The sequence below is a fragment of the Oncorhynchus tshawytscha genome, linkage group LG16, assembly GCF_018296145.1.
Source record: "Oncorhynchus tshawytscha isolate Ot180627B linkage group LG16, Otsh_v2.0, whole genome shotgun sequence".
NCBI classification, from domain to species: Eukaryota; Metazoa; Chordata; class Actinopteri; order Salmoniformes; family Salmonidae; genus Oncorhynchus; species Oncorhynchus tshawytscha.
In genome coordinates this window covers 41,785,640-41,808,049 of record NC_056444.1, presented here as the reverse complement: position 1 = coordinate 41,808,049, position 22,410 = coordinate 41,785,640, and positions in this window count along the sequence as shown.

The window sequence follows — 22,410 nt, the reverse complement described above, 5'->3', positions numbered from 1 at the left end:
TTTGTAGTTGTCCACATATTCTAAGTCAGAAGCATCCAGAGTAGTGATGCTAGTCGTGCGGGCAGCGATCGGTTGAAGAGCATTTAGTTTTACTTGCATTTAAGAGCAGTTGGAAACCACGGAAGGAGTATTGTATGGCATTGAAGCTCATCTGGAGGTTTGTTAACACAGTGTCCAAAGAAGGACCAGAAGTATACAGAATGGTGTCGTCTACGTAGAGGTGGATCAGAGAATCAATAGCAGCAAGACCGACATCATTGATATATACAGAGGAAAGAGTCTGCCTGAGAATTGAACATTGTGGCACACCCATAGAGACTGCCAGAGGTCTGGACAACAGGCCCTTCTCTATCTGAGAAGTAGTTTGTGAACCAGGCGAGGACGTCATTTGAGAAACCAAGGCTGTTGAGTCTGCTGATAAGAATGCGGTGATTGACAGAGTCGAAAGCCTTGGCCAGGTCGATGACTATGGCTGCACAGTACTGTCTTTTATCGATGGCAGTTCTGAAATTGTTTAGGTCCTCGAAGCGTGGCTGAGTTGCACCCTTGACCAGCTCAGAAACCAGATTGCATAGCGGAGAAGGTACGGTGGGATTCGAAATGGTCGGTGATCTGTTTATTAACTTGGCTCTCGAAGACTTTAGAAAGGCAGGGCATAAGTCTGTAACAGTTTGGGTCTAGAGTGTCCCCCCCTTTGAAGATCTTTCCAATCTTTAGGGATCTCAGACGATACGAAAGAGAGGTTGAACAGGCTAGTAATAGGAGTTGCAACAATTGCGGAGGATAATTTTAGAAAGAGAGGGTCCAGATTGTCTAGCCCAGGTGATTTGTAGAGATCCAGATTTTGTAGCCATTTCAGAACATCAGCTGTCTGGATTTAGGTGAAGGAGAAGTGGGGGAGACTTTCGCCAGTTGCTGTGGGGGGTGCAGAGCTGTTTGCTGGGGTAGGGGTAGCCAGGTGGAAAGCATAGCCAGCCATAGAAAAATGTTAATTGAAATTCTCGATTATCGTAGATTGATTCCTATCCTCAGTGCAGTGGGGAGCTGGGAGGAGGTGATCTTATTCTCCCTGGACTTTACAGTATCCCAAAACCTTTTGGAATTTGTGCTATAAGGATGCAAATATCTGTTTGAAAAAGCTTGCCTTTGCTTTCCTAACTGACTGTGTATATTGTTTCCCAACTTCCCTGAAAAGTTACATATCGAGGGGGCTCTTTGATTCTAATTTTATTTTACTAGGCAAGTCACTTAAGAACAAATTCGTATTTTCAATGACGGCCTTAACAGTGGGTTAACTGCCTGTTCAGGGGCAGACAGATTTGTACCTTGTCAGCTCGGGGGTTTGAACTTGCAACCTTCCGGTTACTAGTCCAACTCTCTAACCACTAGGCTACCTTACCGCCCCAATGCAGTACGCCACAGTATGTTTTTGTGCTGGTCAAGGGCAGTCAAGTCTGGAGTGAACCAAGGGCTATATCTGTTCTTAGTTCAACATTTTTTGAATGGGCCATGCTTATTTATGATGGCAAGGAAAGCACTTTTAAAGATTAACCAGGCATCCTCTACTGATGGGATGAGGTCAATATCCTTCCAGGATATTAGAAAGGCCTGCTCGCTGAAGTGTTTTAGGGAACGTTTGACAGTGATGAGGGGTGGTTGTTTGACAGCGGACCCATTACGGACGCAGGCAATGAGGCAGTGATCTCTGAGATCTGGATTGAAGACAGCAGAGGTGTAGAGGGCAGGTTGGGCAGGACGATATCTATGAGGGTGCCAGTGTTTACGGATTTAGGGTTGTACCTGGTAGGTTCTTTGATCATTTGTGTGAGATTGAGGGCATCTAGCTTAGATTGTAGGACAGCTGGGGTGTTAAGCATATCCCAGTTTAGGTCACCTAACAACACAAAGATAAATGGTGGGCAATCAATTCACATATGGTGTCCAGGGCCCAGCTGGGGGCTGGGGGGGGTCTATAACAAGCGGCAACAGTGAGAGACTTATTTCTGGAAAAGTGGATTTTTAAAAGTAGAAGCTCTAACTGTTTGGGCACAGACCTGGATAGCATGACAACTCTGCAGACTATCTCTGCAGCAGATTGCAACTCCACCCCTTTGGCAGTTCTATCTTGGTGGAAAATGTTGTTGTTGGGGATGGAAATCTCAGAATGTTTGGTGGACTTCCTGAGCCAGGATTTAGACATAGCTAGGACATCAGGGTTGGCGGAGTGTGCTAACCATCTTCTTAAGGATCTACTGTCCTGTGGGTTTTCATTCCAACCCTAATTTAGCATAGCTGATTCAGCTAGTTAATATCTTGTTGAGCAGCTAATAAGTAGAATCAGGTGTGTTAAATTAGGGTTGGACTGAAAACCCACAGGACAGAAGATCTCCAGGAGGAGGGTTGGATAGCCCTGGCCTATATGGTCCACTACTTTTGACTAGAGCCATAAGGGCTCTGATCAAAAGTAGTGTATTATATTAGGGAATAGCATGACATTTGGGATACAGCCCTGTTCTGTTACAGTGGCAAAACCAACTTCCTCAGAGTATGGTTCAGAAGGGGAGGCAACCGTTTACTGTCAGTCTGGAAGGCATAAATCCTAGTGAGACCCCTGATGACTGTGCAACTGTGGTTGAGGTCTCCAAAATGGAGTTTAATCTTCAGCTGTCTCAATACTGAGATGTATGATGGAGCATCCGAATGAGATGTCTGGGTGTATGAAATCTCCCAGGGTGGGCTCTCTCCCAGCCAATCAGATGATGTTTCACCTTGGCCTTCCGTTTCAGTGGTGGTCCTGGTAGGACCTGTGGTACTGGTACAGTTTCTGTGAAAAATTCAGATAAAACAGGAAAGTCCAAGGTACCACAAAGGGGAAAGTATGAGAAAATAGTGCACCATTATACTGTGTTTTAAATTGAGACCAACAATCTAACAATGCAATTTACGAGGCAGTGTAGCACATGAAGTCAGTGAATTTACGATAACTTGAATACTTTATGTGATATTTAAATATTTTTTTATTTAACTTAGTTGTTCCATTTAGTAATACAACATTTGCTATATAAATCATTTGTACAATTTCTGAGGTCAACATGTCATACTTTATTTCCAAATTGTATTCAGCACTTGTATTCAGAGTTTCCAGGGGTATGTCCCAAATAGCACTCTATTCCCTATACAGTGCACTACTTTTGACCAGAGCTCTACGGGCCCTGGTCAAAAGTAGTGCACTATAAAGGGAATAGGGTGTAATTTGGGGACACAGTTCTCCCATGACAATGACCCATGTGGTACTCTGCTCTGGTCTGTTGTGAGTGAAAGAGTAAGTGAGAGAGAGCTCAGGGCAGCACAGCTGTTCCTCCCTGATCACATTACTGTAATCAATCCCCATGGCAGTAGTTATCTAGCACTGCCCACGCTGTTCAATTTCATGTCCACCCTTAATACCATTCCTCTTTCTCCCATTGACTCATCTTTCATTAGGTTAGAGTGGAGCCTGGTTCAATCCTGGCTGTCACACTGCCATGCCATTCATCCACTGCCTCTGCTGTCTTCTCTTTCCAGGGAAAAACAACCATATACGTATGTCTCCTAGAAGCATTTCAGTTTTAAATAACAGATGGGCGTTTTAGTCTTGTTGTTCTAGTACAGCGTTTCCCGACGCCAATCCTCGAGTACCTCCAACAGCACACATTTCTGTTGGAGCCCAAGATGAACTCACCTGATTCAACTCATTGAGGGTTTGATGATTAGCTGACAGGTTGTATCATATGTGCTTGTCTGGGGCGACAACAGAAATGTGTGCTGGGAAAAACGCTGTTCTAGTATCTTCTTGTTTTTTGTAAGGAGGTAAATACAATTTTCATGTAATGTATTCATTGGGGACTCTCTGTCCTTGTCATGATAGCATCCAGGCCATAATGATAGAGTATCTATCTATCTATTCTTTGCTTGGGTAGTGGCAAGCATGGTTTGGCCTGGTTGTACGTGTATGCGAGATCCCTCATGAAAAACAACTCCTCACAAGGTTGTTTCCACATAATGTGATGTTAATATAGTAATGGAAGTTTATTTGTTTTGCCCAGTTGACGAGAAAAGGGAAAGGTGTGCTCTTACTGTACCTATCCCGCCCCCTCTCTCTTCATGTCTCTCCCTCTCAAACACACACTTGCATGCACGCATATACACACATGTACGCACGCACGCACACACTTTACACTCCATGCATGCAACCTGGGCCTGCAGGTGGAGCAGTAGCACCAGTATTGGCTTCTGTATGTCAGTCATTTGGCCTCACCCAGAATGGAAGAGGTGCTGACTGTAACACATTTCCTCTGGCCGCTCCCCTCCGCTGCATTGGGAAAACACTGACTTAGCGCGTATGATAAACCTGTCTCTAGGGGTTAGCGAGGCAAGGCTAACTTCACCACTGCTGAAAACACCCTCTCCCCACCCTACCACTGATAAACTATTGCACTCACACTTACAGTAACCAACAGCCATTTAAAAGAAGTTCACATAAATATGTGTTATGGAACTATGGAGATCCATTTAAAGGTACTGATTTTCAGGTGCAGCTCGTTGAGGGTGGATAGGATACATGTACTTTGGGTATTAGACTGTCTGGGCTGGACTTTAGGACATCTCTACATTGCAGTATACTATGGCAATGACCTAGGTATCAATTGGATTTCTTGTAAAAAATAAAATTAAAAAGGGTGTTGTCACGAATAAAACATATCGATATATTTTTTAATATGTATTGGAAAATACTAATATCATTTTCCCCCAGCAAAATGCTGTCTCACTTTCCACACAGTGCCAGAGCCAGTGGATGATGACAGTAGGTGTGATGGAGAGTGTTGCAGCTCCCATGCAGTCCGAGTGGCTGCAGTGTAATGTGATGACTGTCCACTCCCTGTTGCTGGGGAGGGAGGGGAAGGAAGGAGCTCCCCTCTGCACATTACAATCCGTCTGCGCCCTTGCGACTCTGCATGCCACCGCATCAAATCCCTCCCCTACCACCACACATGAATAATGCAGTGCAGTGTGCCTCCTTGATCGTTGCAGCCGACATGCCATCTGCGGAGTCAACTGTTGGCGGCAGGTAACCTAGTGGTTAAGAGCGTTGGGCCAGTAACTGAAAGGTCGCTGGTTTCAATTCCTGAGCTGGCAAGGTGGAAAAATCTGCCGTTCTGCCCTTGAGCAAGGCATTTAAGCCCAAAAACAACTGTTTCCTGGGTGCTGTTCCATGATTCAGAGGGTTTGGGTTAAATGCAGAAGACACATTTCGGTTGAATGCATTCAGTTGTGCAACTGACAAGGTATCACTTCCCTTTCTCAGGCAGCAGGTGTATCAAATCTGTGTCTGCCTCGATTCCTATCCTCGAGCTGAGCCTCCCTGTTAGTGAGAGCAAGCAGACGGAATGGGGGCAATTGGTTACAAATATTTACGTTAGTGTGTGAAACCAATGTCATCTCACACAGAACAGGATATCTCTTATGCAGTGTCTGTGAGCTTCAAGTTAAAAGCTTTGGTTTGTATATAAAGTGAATGTCATAGGGACAGGAAAAGCAGGGCAGGAAATGTAGTCTTAATGGGGATGTTTTGTGGCTAAAATGCAACTGCTATTTTTGCAGTGTGAACACGTAGCTACCGGTACAGTATGAGTAACCACATGGTCTTTTCTTTCAGGTTTACACAGGTCTGGTGTTGTGTCTACCTTACTCCTGTGTTTGTAAAGGACATGTTTGCCTTCCCCTGACAGGAAGAGATAAGGAGCTACAGCTACAGCTCCTTATCTCTTCCTTATCTGACTGTCCAATCATACATCACCTTATCTGACTGTCCAATCATATGCTCCGAATCACCTCATGGCACCTCACAGATCCATCAGGTGATGACAGCAACTCAATTACTCACTAGTTGCCTACATGAGACCATAGCTTTGTGAATTACTATTATGTATAATTTATCAGGTGTTATGGTGTTGAGCATTGTTATGTACTATCATGTCGCTCATTCATGACACTGCATAAACAACTGATATGATGTGCTACTTGAAAACGACTTGAGCTCAACTGCCATACTGGACAAAATGACATCCATTCTCTAACCCTAAACATCATTGATCACAGTTTGTACTCAGGCTGGATAGAACCAAAAATGGTTATATTCCTTGCTTTCTACACTACCGTTCAAACGTTTGGGGTCACTTAGAAATGTCCTTGTTTTTGAAAGAAAAGCACCTTTTTTTGTCCATTAAAATAAAAAAATTGATCAGAAATACAGTGTAGACATTGTTACTGTTGTAAATGACTATTGTAGCTGGAAACGGCAGATTGTTTAGAGAATATTTACATAGGCGTACAGAGGCCCATTATCAGCAACCATCACTCCTGTGTTCCAATGGCACGTTGTGTTAGCTAATCCATGTTTATCATTTTAAAAGGCTAATTGATCATTAGAAAACCCTTTACGTTATTTTAATGGACCATTTCTAAGTGACCCCAAAACTTTTGAACGGTAAGTGTACATGTACACGATGGACTGCAATGGTCTTATTACATTGTTATTTTGATGCATGCTGACCAGTTATGTGTGTGGCCTGTGTGACTCTATGAGGCCCCTCATAGAAGAGTAACATCTGCTACTGGAACCGCACATGGGGCGTCAGAGTTTACTAAACAGGTTCTGACACAGATAGCTATCTGCCGGAAGAAGAGCCAGTGGAAAAGGACCTGGCAATGAGAGGCCATGTAGTAATGTAGTGTGGTGGGAGACTAGGGTTGTGTCCCAAATGCCATCGTATTCCCCATAAGGCTCTGGTCAAAGGTAGGGAATAGGGTGCCATTTGGGATGCATCCTATGGGATAGTAACTGAACAGATCACTGAGCACTCTGCCTGACCGGCATTGAGTTATTGGCTCGAGATGGAGAGGCTAGGGAGGCCAGGGAGACCTTACACTCAGACCACTAACCTACTCTATTGTACACAGAACATCAAAACACAGCTGTGAGAGAGACAGGCACTTCCTGTCGGATACAGTGTAAGTAATTGATATAGTCGTGATTGTCAAAACACGTTTCATGTATGTTTCACCATAGAGAGAACTGTGAATTCAACACGTTTCTTCACGCACTCGCCCATCCCTTTTCCACAAACCCATATATTAAAATGTCCTGTATATATTTCTGCTATACTGTATATCAAACATGCCTGCCACTCGGCTCTAACAGTTTATGAAGTTGTCCCTATCATTCCCCATAGGCTTACAAAACTCAAATGTACCTGAAATTAAAGCATGGACATTCAAGCATCTCCTCCATCCTTTGATATTCCAAGTATGAAGTATGTCTCAGTGCTTTGAGCATCCCTGTATTCTTGCATATCTACATAGACTACGTAGGCTTCACATTTGAACTCTGTGAATATGGGCCCTGATATCTATCTATACCAGCTAAGTAAACAAATAGTCTTAAGAGTAGGAGTGCTGATCAAGGATCAGTTTAGCCTTTTAAATAATAGTGAATAAGAGGGACCTAGTTCAGCGCTCCTACTCTGAGACACTACGCTCTCAGAAAAAAAGGTTCCAAAAGGGTTCTTCGGCTGCCTCCATAGGAGAACCCTTTTGGTTCCCGGTAGAACCCTTTTTGGTTCCAGGTAGAAACATTTTGCGTTTCATGTAGAACCCTCTGTGGAAAGGGTTCAACATTGAACCCAAAGGGGTTCTACCTAGAACCAAAAAGGGTTCTTCAAAGAGTAATCCTATGGGGGCAGCTGAAGAACCCTTTTTGGTTCTAGATAGCACCTTTTTTTCTAAGAGTGTATGAATAGGGGGCCAGAAACATAGGATGCAGTGCTTCAGTACCATAGACCACAAACACCAAGATGTCTTCTTCCAGCTAAGGTATTGGTCATCCATCGGAACCAGACACCTGTTAAAAGAAAATAGCTCTCAAGGCTACTGTATAGGGTTATGTTAACTATGTTGCAATACTATAATAGACAGTATATACTCTGGAGACATGGACTCTGATCCTGGCTTCCACTCAGCCTAAGGAACAACGCCAAGTCAGACTGTTATTCACTTCCCCCAAGAGTTTCCCCTCAAAGCTAAACTCCAGCCAGCACTCCCCAAACCCCATCCCAAAGGTGTTTCAATGTTGATTTTTCTTCATGGTTAGTCTGGTATTGTTTTTGTTTTCGATTTTTTGTTTCTTGTTTTCCTTTTATACAATTGTTAAGCGACGTTGGGTCCATGAAAAGTACTATATAAATAAATAGCATGTATTATTATTCTATTATCATTCTAATCCTCCTGTGACACGGGTGGTATTTGTCATGTTCCGTTATTTAACAGGCTTATGATGTTTGTTTGACCTTTGACACCTGGTAGGGGGCCTCATTTATAAAACGGACTTACGATCCATTTTGAGTTTAAGTATGACTTACGCAGAAAACCCGCGTATAAGTAGTTATTTATAAAACCTTTATGAAACCTTACTTTGACGTGATTGTCCTGATGGTTTGGTAGGGCTATTCTTCTTCTTTTTTTTGAAGACGATGGACAAAATAGTGGGTTGAAAAACAAAGCCAAACGGGTAGCTTGGAAGCGTGTTGCCGCTGCAGTGAATGAGGTGGGCACCAAGACATAACAGTGGCTGATGTGAAAAATAAATGGTCTGACCTTAAACTGCAAGGGATAAAAAGAATAGCCATAGACATAACTTTCAAGAAAATCACTTACGTCAAGTCTAGACAGTGCGTAGAGATACCATCATTTCCAAGTCAAAGTAAGGTTTTATAAATGACTACTTATACGTGGTTTTCTGCAGAAGACACAATTCAGATCCAAATTGACCTCATTCACTGCAGCGGCGACACACTCCCAAGCTACCTGTTTGGCTTTGTTTGTCAACCCACTATTTAGTCCACCGAGTAATGTGTTGCCTTCAATCTCCTTTACCATCGCCGTGATCTCGTCTTCCAAAAAGTAAACTTTTCTCTTTTGGTCCATGGCTCTTCCTGACTAACGCCACACCCTGATCTTTTTCATCTGTATTTCGCCCATCTTCACCATTATTTCCTGTGTATTTATACCTGTGTTCTCTGTTTGTCTATTGCCAGTTCATCTTGTTTGTCAAGTCAATCAACGTTTTTTGTATCAGTTCCTGCTTTCCCCAGTCTCTCTTTTCTCGTCCTCCTGGTTTTGACCCTTGCCTGTCCTGGCCCTGAGCCCTACCCCCTGACCACTTTGCCTGTCCTGACCTTGTGCTAGCATTCTATAAAGGGAAATCGCTGATTGTAAGGCACGTTCAGGTGCTGTCAATTTTAAGTTAATTTGAGATACATAGATCACAGGTGTGCAAATTACAAATGTTTTTTTATGCTCAGTAACTTTTTAGAATCAAACGTAAGCACACCGTCGGAAATTATCTTATGACTAAGTTCAAGTATAAATCTAAGAACATTTTTATAAACGAGGCCACTGGGCCCTGAGTTTGACCTGATCTGACAAGACAAATTTGAACAATGACACATTTTTATAACAATATGTTTAACTTCACAGCTTCAAAGACCAAAAAGTATTCCCACTAACTGAATCGGCAACCAACTTCAGACACCCATTTAAATTAAACTTAGACACCCATGCAGACCCATAAAGACTGAGGGACCTACTGTACTGTATATGCATGTCACTGGTTCTCTCAGACCTATGCTTTTCAGGGAATTTAAAGACCAGTCAACAGAGCAGAGAAGTACCAGAGGGGCTTGGCTTAACAGAAAGCGTGTGAAAGCTTTATGATGCCAGCAGCAGATAGGATCACGCCTTCTCTCCTTTATTAGAGCCTTTCACTGATCCACAGGCTCTATTTCCTATTCGGGGATGTCGTTTGTCAAAGAGATCCCCCCCCCGGAGCCTGCTGAGCTGGGGTGGATTCAAGAGTTTCCTGTACTGCTCAAATGGTATTACCCCAATTCTCAGATTTACCCCCTTCTCATTCACAAGGAAGAGAAAGAATTTAGAAAAGATTGATCGCCTCTCACGACTAGTCGCCTTCATTCATGAGTCAAGGGCCTAATCTCAACTGGGAGGGAAAGCGAGAGGGCCCAATGAGAAAGAGAAAGGGGCCAATGTTCTTTATCAAACACAAAAGAGCCAAAGCAATTTACGGATTCAAAATATATATCTGATAGGATAATATTTCAGAGTACATGTAAGCCTCTGCATCAAATTATGCTTAAAGAACCAAGGTAGGCTGTGCTCACTATCTTGAACAAAAAATAATAATGTACATGTACATGGCTCCCTAAATATCCTTATATCTTATTATAATCTTTATATGCTTTATCTTCCTATGATTTTTCTGCACATTTCATCATTAAGACAATGAAAACAACATCTGAGAAAAACAACCGCTGTGATGATCTCATAGTGGCGAGTGCGTGGCTGGGCAATGAGAGGCAATAAAAGAGCGGTAATGGAGAAGCTGGCCTCGCTCAGCCTTAGCCCAGTGACCCAATGAACTGCCTGTCACAAGGAAGAACGCCATTGGCTGCCTGGCATCTAGCGCTGACCCCATCTGTTTTATTCTTCTTCTTCTCTCTCTCACCCTCTCCACTGGCTGGTATCTAGCGCTCCCTCTCTCTCCCCTCCCCCCTCTCTCTTTAACTCCCTCTCTTTCCCCTTCCGAAAAAAAGATTGCAGGCAGAGTGCAATATAACTGCTGTTGGAGTGCAGTCTAACTGCAGTATGCTGCAAATATTGCGTCCAAAATAATACTGTTTTGTTAATCACAGTAATTTTGCAGTGTAACTGCAGTTACAGTGCAGTATATCGGAAGTTCAACTGCAGTACACTGCAGCTATTCTGCAATTACTGCCTCCAAAATAGAACAGTCGACTGCAGTTACAGCACTTTTACTGGTCATTTTTTTGTAAGGGTGGCTCTCTTTCTGTTTCTCTCTCTCTCTCCTTCCTCTCCACTGGTTGGCATCCCTCTCTCCCTCTATCCCACTCTGTTGCTAACAGCTCAGCTACCGCACCAGTGCCAGTGGCCTACTTTTTCCCCAAACAGCCAAACACAGCCAGAGGAGAATCTGATAAATAACACCGGCCCTTCTAACTGGTCGGCCTTTGCTCTACTGGTGCTGTTGCTAGGAGACAGTACCAGGCTTCACATTTGGATCAGATGCACAGCACCTGCGTTCTGGTCTCCAGCACAAACAGGGATAATGCTACAGGAAAAACACAGACTAAAACCAATGCCACATTTCTGGCCACTAGAATGAATCTGCATATCGTACAGTAGGTTTCAGCGTGCATGTTAAATTTATGAAAATGTTTTTTTTTCTTCCTGTTGTACACAAGAGAACATTGACATCTCATTGTGTGGTGATGACAGGTCATTCTTTGGATACAGATGTGTTATGGATAGCAGAGAGCATGAGAGGATAGCAGAGAGCATGAGTGCAGGTGTTGCGGCATCTGGTACCCAGGCTACTTGCCATAGCGTGGCACAACAGGTAGGGCCCTCAAAAAAATATTGCCGTTTTGAAACTGCAGTAAAAGTGCAGTAACTGCAGTCGATTGTGATATTTTGGATGCAGTAATTGCAGAATAACTGCAGTCTACTTCAGTTGAACTGCAGTTATACTGCACTGTAATTGCAGTTACACTACAAAATTACAGAAGTACAAATGTTGGAGGCAGTATACTGTACCCTAACAGCAGATATACTGCACTCTGACTGCTTTTCTTTAAAGGGATGTGCACTTCCATACGTTTGGGCACACACAGCATGAACTCAGCATGAATAATTTCATGGGCAACCCAACTGTGAACTCTTTAGGGGAAAAAAACATGAGGAAAATCACAAGATTTCATGTGAAAATTCCACATGTGATTTTGGAATACTTCACATGTGAATTTTCATAACCTTTTATGTTAATTCAAATTGACACATTAATATTTTAACAATGTGTCTCCAGAACACCACAAAATAATCACATTGTTTACAGCTTACTTATTTGACAGATTTTGTGTGTTTATTTATACAGTAATTATTCAACATGTCCTCACCTCAGATTTGAACTCACCACCTCCTGATTCCCAGCATTCTGATCTTCCTGCTGTGCTACCATGTCTGTATCAATGACTGATTTCTCCTGTATTTCCACACTTTGGACTTCAAAGTAAATCTCCATTTGTAAGAAAAACGATTATATTTATCATAATGATTCAGGAGTAACATTAAAACGGTATAATATGACCCACCATCATTGGACAACTCCACAAAAAACGCTAAGATTTCTGAAATAAGTCAAAATCAAAAAATGATGAGAGAATAGTCAGATTCACTGATAACTAAAATAGCAGTGCAGATGGCACGCTGTCGCTAAGTTCCGAGATGTATTATAGGTAATGAATATGTAGGGGGACTTGTGAGACTTTGTGGTGCAGCAGAAAGATCAGTTTACCCTAAATCTAGAGGTTGTCAGTTCGTCAAATTGAAAAGTCAGTGCTAAGTGATCATGTAAAGATTTGTACACTATTTTACAGCATACCACTTACCTTAAAACCCCCTTACCATTTAATTACTTCTCATTACAAACATCTTTTGCAGTGAAAACATCACCTCACGTGTAAATTGCAGATTCGTGTGACATTTCCAGATTCACTGAAAAACTTCCACATGTAATAATCTAATTTACATTGTCACATGTGGAATTGCATGTGAAAAACCCACAAAGAGACAAGGCTGTTTAGGATACCAAGGTTTTAAATAGAAATACATCTGATGGACCATGAAGTGGTAAGGTGGGAGAAATGAAAACAATCGAAGCATTTGTGATTATATAACTGTGGATTTGTGGGGCATTAGGATAATCTCCCTGGCCTTAGTGTTTATTATTCAGCTGAGATCCAGCAGATGCATCCAACAGCTGCCTCTTACACAGTTAACCATCTAAAAGCCTTCTGATGTGTTGATTTACATACCTGTAATTTAGACCAATTTCTTCCCAGTCGAAAATATGTTGAGAGGATATCATTCCTTCAGTCAGGTCAGTGTTTGAAACGCTAAAGACTGTGAATAAGTGTCAGAACCGACTGTACAGTAAATCAATTTCCTCCCTAGAACAAATGACACCATATACTCTATTTAGTGCACTACGTTTTTGTGTGACTTTTACCCCCTTTTCATGGTATCCAATTGTTAGTAGTTACTATCTTGTCTCATTGCTACAACTCCCTTACAGGCTCAGGAGAGACAAAGGTCGAAAGCCATGAGTCCTCCGAAACACAACCCAACCAAGCCGCACTGCTTCTTAACACAGCGCGCATCCAACCCGGAAGCCAGCCGCACCAATGTGTCGGAGGAAACACCATGACAAGGATATCCCTACCGGCGAAACCCTCCCTAACCCGGACGATGCTAGGCCAATTGTGCATCGCCCCATGGACCTCCTGGTCGCGACAGAGCCTGGGCTCGAACCCATAGCCTCTGATGGCACAGCTAGCACTGGGAGGCCCCTAGTGCACTACTTTTGACCAGGACCCACAGTACACTATATAGAGAACGCGGTGCCATTTCGGATGCAGTCTACGTCAATATACCTTAAAGGGATACTTCAGGATTTTGGCAATGAGGCCCATGCACTTCCAGTCATTGCACTAATGCTAGTTAGCATTGGCTCTCAAAACGATCTCTAACTTCCTTCATACTAAACACAGAGACAAAAAAATGGTATCCATAAGTTCATCTGACTCTGGGGAAGTAGATACAGGGCCTCATTGTCAAAATCCCGAAGTATCCCTTTAACCTCACTCAGGGCAATGGTCCATCAAAGCTCCCGAGTAGGGCAGCGGTCTAAGGCACTGCATCTCAGTGCTAGAGGTGTCATTACAAACCCTGGTTTGATTCCAGGCTGTTTCACAACTGGCTGTGATTGGGAGTCCCATAGGACGGTGCACAATTGGCCCAGCATCGTTAGGGGAGGGAGGGTTTGGCCGGTAGGGGAGGGCTGGGGTAGGCTGCCATTATAAATAATACTTTTTTCTTAACTGACTTGCCTAGTTAAATAAAGGATACATAAAAAAGTGACAGTAAAATATTTTAGAGAATGTTAAAATCATCCAGTCTAGCTGTTTGATTTGGCTCGGGCAAGGATGATGCCAAGGCAGGTGAATTATATGGTGAATTAATTATTATATTATATTTTTTCTGCTTCTGGCATTTAGTGTTGGGTTATAGGGTGAGCCTGACGTCCCATTCTTGCGTACCCCCAGTACACTATTCTATATACCCCAAGCTGTGTGTTGTTTTACCGGTCATATGGTCCATGGCTCTAAGAGGGTAGATTACACTGTGAGTACAGTAAGGATGTGAATGCCATGTCTCACTCTCTTTAAAGCTTTTTCTCATTCAAAATATATACCTCTCCGGGGCATTGCACTTTCATATGATCGGCTTGACGAGAGGGTGGGTTGAGCGGAAGGCATGTTGTGTCTGAGCTACACTGTGAATCTGACCAACTACAATCTAGAGAACGTGATACATATTGTAGGGCAGGCTACTGGGTGGTTTACGGGGCTTATACAGCACTGTACTGTTATAAGGCTTCATATGGAGCACTTGTGCAATCAAATGCATTTTCCTTTTATTTCCCGTCCATGTTTTTTGTTGTTGTTGTTCAGACCAGCCTCAATTGATGGAAAAGTCTACTCAAAATTTCATAAGGTACATCTCCACACAATTACAGGAGCATTACATAATCTGAATGTCGACAAATGTGATATGGGTGAAGTATAAGCGTATACAGACTCCCTGCGAATCCTGATTGACAACTTTCACGACAGTCGTGTGTCTGAACCACTAAGGTAAATGCAGAGTATAAGGATGGATCAGCAATGTCTTTTGGTCATGGGAGAAACAGAAGTGGCACAAGTCAGTTCAACACAACATGTTCATATAAACGTTTTTGTGGTTTTAGTATGTTTCCCTGACTCCTTACCTGTAGAAAAACTAGCTAAACTGCCTAGCAGACATTTCCTCAACCGCCTGTCAACCGTTGCTATGCTATGGTGAGCAAGATGTCACATGACCGTTCGTCTTCTTGTTGTAAATTGTAAAGGACAGTTACATTTTGGGGGGGGGATAACAAAATTGGTAGCTACATACAAATGTTGTGCACTCACCTCAGCATACACTTTATATTCTCCTTCAGCAGTTTGATTATTCAATAAAATATAAAAGTCCTGCAGGATTCGTGCTGAAATTGGTCCTGCAGGAATTTCCATATCCATAATGTCAAAATCCTGCAGGTTTTGGTCCTTCAGGATTCCTGCACAAATTGTCATGGTCCTACAGGAATTACCATATTTGTGCAGGACAAGTCATACATGTCCTGCAGGAGCATCAAGGACTTCCTGCAGGATTTTGTCAATCCTACAGGATTCCTGTAGGACACCTGCACAATTCCTTCACAAAGGGTCAGATTCCTACAGGACTTTTTTTGTAAGGGTGTGTGTGTGTGTGTGTGTGTGCATGTGTGCACATGCATAAGTGAGTCATATGATTGGATTCTTAAGAGTACATGCATACTAATGTATGTCTGTACCTCCACAGCAACTGTCTGTCTGAAGCCATGGGACTGTTGTGTGTTATGTGAAGGGTGGTTGTCATGGCAATGAGGAATAGGTAACCTTCTTGTCCTGGATGTCAGTCTGCATGTCTGGCGATCCTGTTCCCAGCCACAGTGCAGTACAGAGGGCCACGCATCTAGTTGATTTACAGGCTTCTCTGAGGAAAACCTAAACCTCGTGAGCGCAGTACCCCCTTCTCCTCCGGGCTACTCCTTTCCGGCCTCCCAGGCCCCTTATGGAAATATGCAGAGGGCTGTGGGGTCAGCAAATTCATTGCTCTGAATGTACTATGTGCGAGCACGACCCGTTTGATCTCAGTGTGGTATTTGTCTCTAATAAATTAACCAGCAATCAAGGCTATTTACTTTGGTTTGGGGCTATTTGAGCAGGCATCATTAAATGGCCCAAATTCAAGTGTTTACGAGACAACGTGGCCTTTGTCCTCTTTAAGGGCGGTTGGGGCTCTTTGTAAAGCCTGAAAGTGCAACACAGGGGTTCTAGTTAGGATTGCTCTTAGCCCCTGGATGATGAATTTTGAGGGAAAAAAGCATTTCACTTTTTAATGAATGCATTGTGGAGCTAGTGTTCATTCACATCAAAGCCACCGGTTCCAATATAAACGAGAAAGTCCGCGTCCTTATTGCAAACAGAAGTCTCAGCATTATGGTCTCGCAATACAGCTGTCACATGGCAGTCATTAAGGGATGTCAGTTGAGCTACTATGTTACCATGTAGTCCAGATGTTCAGAGAAACCTTGGAAAGCAGAGCATTAAACACCACCTGTTACCATGGATGCTGTGTTATTGTGAAGTATGGGAATACCTGTGGGGGAAAACAAAATGGCTATGGTTAAGTAAGGAATAAGAGTTTTATTTTACGACTTGTAAGACATAATATAATATTGGAATTGAGAACAATAAAAAATGGCATGTGTTTAAATAAACTGCTAAGAAGTTGGGGGGGGGGTGTTTACCTTCAAATCTCCCAAAAGGTTCCATGTCCCTAAGGTAAAAGTAAAGAACAGTGTTGAGGCAACTCCTGCTGAGGTTGTCCTAATATGGAGCTATGGCTTTCAATGAGTCAGATTGCACTACCCTAGAAGATGGATATAGTATACACTAATACAGTAGTTCTACCACTACCAGCTACCTCCCTGTCTAAATGGTTCACACCATAGCTGCAGGGAGTAGCGGTGCTGAGGGTGCCTGAAAAATCAGAACAAAAAAGAAATGTAATACAAAGACAGTAGTGCACTGGGCCTTTAATAGTCCTGTATGAGCAGACCGATATATCTGTCTGCAGTGTGGGCAAAACATTTTGGGTTCTGAGTCAGGGTACTGTAACCATCAGCCCAGGATCAGAGGCCCTGACACTACTTGTATCGCCTGTTTGCAGGAAGTGAACCGCTTTCAATTTCAGAGAAAATGGAGGAAAACTAAGCTTCCGGAGAACCGATCATCCTTTCCCTCCCTCCTCTCTACCTTCTCTTCCTCTGTATCCACTGCTAAAGCCACTTTCTACCACTCTAAATTTCAAGCTTCTGTGTCTAACCCTCGGAAACTATTTTCCACCTTCTCCTTCTTCCTTAATCCTACACCCCTCCCCCTCTCTGAGGACGAATTTGTCAACCACTGGAAAAAAAGGTTGATGACATCCGCTACTCATTCACTCTGCCTATTGAGTCCACTGGTCTCACTCACACAGAACTACTCTATGCCTCGACCTATTTCTCCCCCCTCTCTCCAGATGAAATCCTGTGACAAGTGAGGTCTGGCCGCCCGACAACCTGCCCACTTGGCCCCATCCCCTCCTCCAGACCATCACTGGAGATCTTCCCTCATCAACTCATGACTGACCACTGGCTGCGTCCCATCTGACTCCTCAAGAAACTAACACTTGACTCATCTGGGGCTGCAGGTAACCTAGTGGTTAGAGCATTGGGCCAGTAACCAAAAGTTTGCTGGATCAATTCCCCGAGCTGACAAGTTAAAAATCTGTTGGTCTGCCCCTGAACAAGGCAGTTAACCTACTGTTCCCTAGTAGGCTGTCATTGTACGTAAGAAGTTGTTCTTGACTGACTTGCCTAGTTAAATAAAGGTTAAATTCAAAATAATAATTTAAAAAACTATAGAACCTTATCTTTTCTGTCTCTGATAAACTTTCTCGTTATCTCTCTCAGAACAATCTTCTTGACCCTAACTTCAAGATGGGTCACTCAACCAAGTCTGCTCTTCTCTGTGTCACGGAGGCTCTCTACACTGCCAAAGCTGACTCTCGCTCTGTTCTCATCCTCCTCTATCCACTTCCTTCGGCACCGTGAACCATCAGATCTTCCTCTTCACCCTCTCAGTCAGGACTGGGATTCTCAGGCTAAGCACACTCTTGAATTGCATCCTACCTGGCAGGCAGCTAATACCAAGTGACGTGGAGAGGATCTGTGTCTGCACCACATACTCTCACTACCGGTGTCCCCCAAGGCCTCTAGGCACTCTCCTCTTCTCTATACACCAAGTTACTCGGCTCCGTCATATGTGACTCGTTTTAGGATGTGGCGCATCAGGAGAGCCAGAGAGGCATTTAGCATGCTTCTGTCTATAACATTAGCTGGTCAGTATGTGTAGGTACCGTAATTTCCGGACTATAAGCCGCTACTTTATTCCCACGCTTTGAACCTCGTGGTTTATACAATGACGCGGCTAATTTATGGATTTTTCCCGCTTTCACAAGATTCATGCCGCCAAAAAACTGAGCATCGTCACATAATGTGACGTAAATCGAGCGCGCTCAAACTTCCCATCATTCTGATTACGGTAGTAATTTTGTCACCCTCATCATGGCAAAGACACGGAGAAATGCATATGATGCAGCTTTCAAGTTGAAGGCGATCGATCTGGCTGTTGGAAAAGGAAATAGAGCTGCTGCACGGGAGCTTGGCCTTAATGAGTCGATGATAAGACGTTGGAAACAGCAGCGTGAGGAACTGACTCAGTGCAAAAAGACAACAAAAGCTTTCAGAGGGAAGAAAAGCAGATGGCCCAAAGTATTTGCAGCCACTCGACATCAGTGTAAATCGTGCATTTAAGGTGGCGCTCCTTGTTCAGTGGGAGGCTTGGATGACAAGTGGGGAGAAATCCTTCACTAAAACGGGCTGCATGCGAAGAGCAACTTATGGTCAAGTCTGCCAGTGGGTCCTGACAGCGTGGAGCATTGTCAAAAAATCCACTATCATCAACGGGTTTCGAAAGGCTGGACTGCTGCGTGTTGAAGGGGCAGCATGAGCTCAGCGGGGTATTTGCCTCCGGATGAAAGTGACGAGAGCGACAATGAAAACGATCCAACATCGGATGAAGCAATTCTGAGGCTATTCAACTCCGACACCGAAGGAGATGACTTCAGTGGTTTCAGTGCACAGGAGGAGGAAGATAGTGACCAAGTTCATTTGTTTCAATGTACCGGTAGGCACCTGCGGCTTATAGACATGTGCGGCTTATTTATGTACAAAATACATATTTTTTAAATAATTCAGTGGGTGCGGTTTATATTCAGGTGCGCTTAATAGTCCAGCAATTACGGTAATCCTTTTTAACGCAGCTTTTTTTAAAGATATCACCAAAACATTCAAGGGACATTTTCTCAAAAGTGAGGTGACAAGTTTATCATCTTTCGAAGCCAAATTACTTTCCCATTGTTTCTCAACTGTAGTGTATGATATACCATTTTCTAGCTCTGAGTCTCTACTTTCATCCAATGTAAAAAAAAACACCATTTCAAATTTTGTTATATAAGACTGAACCGAGCCGGTCCGTCACATATCCTCACACGGTCTCTCCTATCATTGCTATGTGGATGACACTCAACTACTTTTCTCTTTCCCCCCTTCTGACGACACACATCTTTGTGAGCCAGACATATCTCAACTTGGATGTCGGCCCACCACCTCAAGCTCAACCTCGACAATACGGAGCTGCTCTTCCTCCCAGGGAAGGCCTGCCTGCTCAAAGACCTCTCCATCACGGTTGACAACTCCACAGTGTCGCTCTCTCAGAGTGCAAAAAACCTTGTCGTGACCCCTGTCGTTCTCTGCCAACATCAAAGCAGTGACCCGCTCCTGCAGGTTCATGCTCTACAACATCCGTAGAGTACGACTCTACCTCTCACAGGAAGCGGTGCAGGTCCTAATCCAGGCACTTGTCCTCTCCCGTCTGGACAACTGCAACTCACTGTTGGCTGGGCTCCCTACTTGTGCCATCAAACCCCTGTAACTTATCCAGGACGCTGCAGCCCACCTGGTTTTCAACCTTCCCATGCTCTCTCATGTCATCCCGCTCCTCTGCACACTCCACTGGCTTCATGTCGGAGCTCGCACCACTACACGGCCATGGTGCATACCTACGGAACAGCAAGAGGAACTGCCCCTCCCTACCTTCATGCTATGCTCAAACCCTACACCCTACACCCCAACCTGAAAACATCTGAAACCCTACCTCTTCAAACAGTAGAGCCTCCCATTGAATAAAGTATACACTTGCACTTGACCCCCCCCCCTCCCCTTCTAGCTCTGACTCTACTGATGGCCACTTTACTGAGGGAAAATGTACTTTCTATGCCTGTGATATGTGGTTGTCCCACCTAGCTATCTTTAAGAGGAAAGCACTAAATGTAGTGTCTGCTAAATGACTAAAATGTCAGTGTAAATTTGCAGCCAAATCTCCATGGCTGTGGTTTACCGTCCTTGGCTTCCTCTTAGAGATGCATCTGTCAACACTCCATTACAGGTGGTCGTGGTGTCTCACAACCCACGTCACACAGCAGCAGCAGCAGCATGCAGCCTAGCTCTCTGTGTAGTTTAGTAGTCACTGAACATGAGCAAGCTTCCTTCTGGCCAGAGGTTAACTGTATCGGTGTTCAGGATCTCTTTGAGAATCTAGTGCCCCTACAGAAAAGCAACAGAAATTATGTCTCATCGTCTGGGATTGGAGTCTGGCTGAGCTCTCATTTCCTGTCTCTACTCTAACAAGAGATCATGGCTGCATCCCAAATGGCACCCTATTTGTATAGTGCACTATTTTTGACCAGATCCCTATGGGCCCTGGTCAAAAGTAGTGCACCATATATAGGGAATAGGATGACATTTGGATTGTATCCCCAGTCTCTGAAAGGATCTGACTGAAGGGCACAGAAAATGACTACTTCTGCTTCCATGTTAAAAGTCGGTGTCCTCCTCTCCACTCCCCTTTAACACAGTGTGTGATTGGAGTAATGAAGTACTTGATAATTGAGTTAGAATAACATGTCCTACACGCATGGTTATTAGACGTAACTACACTGGAGTACAGTAAGTCAGTGTTTGTACTACAACCAGTGTACGTCTGTTATGTTCTGTTTGCATAATGATTAAGCGTATAGAAAGGTCAACAGGGCACAATGGTACACTAATTATGACCTTATACACACTATGATTATGGCCGCTACTAACTAACTGCAGTAGTTCCTAGCAGCCTAAATGTACCGCTAATATGTACCCGTAATTGGTGTGTATACAGTACATGATAAATTAATTGCCAATTAGCAGCTAACCCGGATAACAACACAGCTATCATGGAACATATCGCCTCCCCTGAGGCATCGAAGAGCACTATAATTGACAACAATTAGGTGTCAATGCAAAGCATTATACCGACATGAACGGCCACAGTAAGAAGCCTAACAGAGCAGTATATTTAGCCTTCACAACACCCAAACCCCGTAACACTGTCCTGGTGAGACTGCAGGCTTCAGCGTGGTGGTCTCCAGGACGATATGAATTATGGGCTGTCTGAAGGGGGTCATCTATCCAGAAAGAGGCCCTCCTGAAGAGACATCCATGGTCACTCACAACACAAGGCCAGCAGACCCCGAGGACGCTTGTCTAATATCCGTCAGAACACATTACCGCCGCACTGTCTGGCCTGCCTGTCTCCCTCTCTGTGAGTGTGTCTCCCTCTCCGTGGGACCTGATGTATGTCTGTTGTTGTGGTTGTGTCTGGGACAGAATGCGGCTTATGGGTTCAGACAAATGCTTTACAGTAGTCAGGAACAACTCTGCTTTAAAAGACCTAGTGCAGTCAAAAATGTTGTGTTTTTATATACATTTCCATGGTATAAGGTTGGAATAATACTAGGAAATTGTGAAAATTATGATAATACCCTTTAAGTGTAAGAGCTGTTTGAACATTTTCTGCCTGTTTTGGTGGGATGAAGTTTTGGCCTTCCATGGTGACATTACCATGCAGTAAATTAGTTAATAGACCAATAAGAAAGAGTTCCAAATCTCTCTGCCAATAACAGCTCATTTAAAATGTTCCCCTCCCCACTCAGATCACTCCCAGACAGTACCAGCAAAATCATTACTTGAGAGATTGCAGTTTGCTAAGAAGCTATGTTTGTTTCTTATTGTCACGAACATGGTCGTAATATGAATTGGACCAAAATGCAGAGTGGTCTGGTTCCGTCATCTTTTATTAGAAGTGAAACACACAGAAAACAATCAAGCTCAAAACGAACTGTGACTCTAATGCAGTGCTCGCAGGCAACTATACATAGACAAGATCCCACAAAAACCAGTGGGGAAATGGCTGCCAAAATATGATCCCCAATCAGAGACAACGATAGACAGCTGCCTCTGATTGGAAACCATAACAAGCCAACCTAGAAATAAATAAACTAGAATGCCCACCCTAGTCACACCCGAACCTAACCAAAATAGAGAAGAAAGGATCT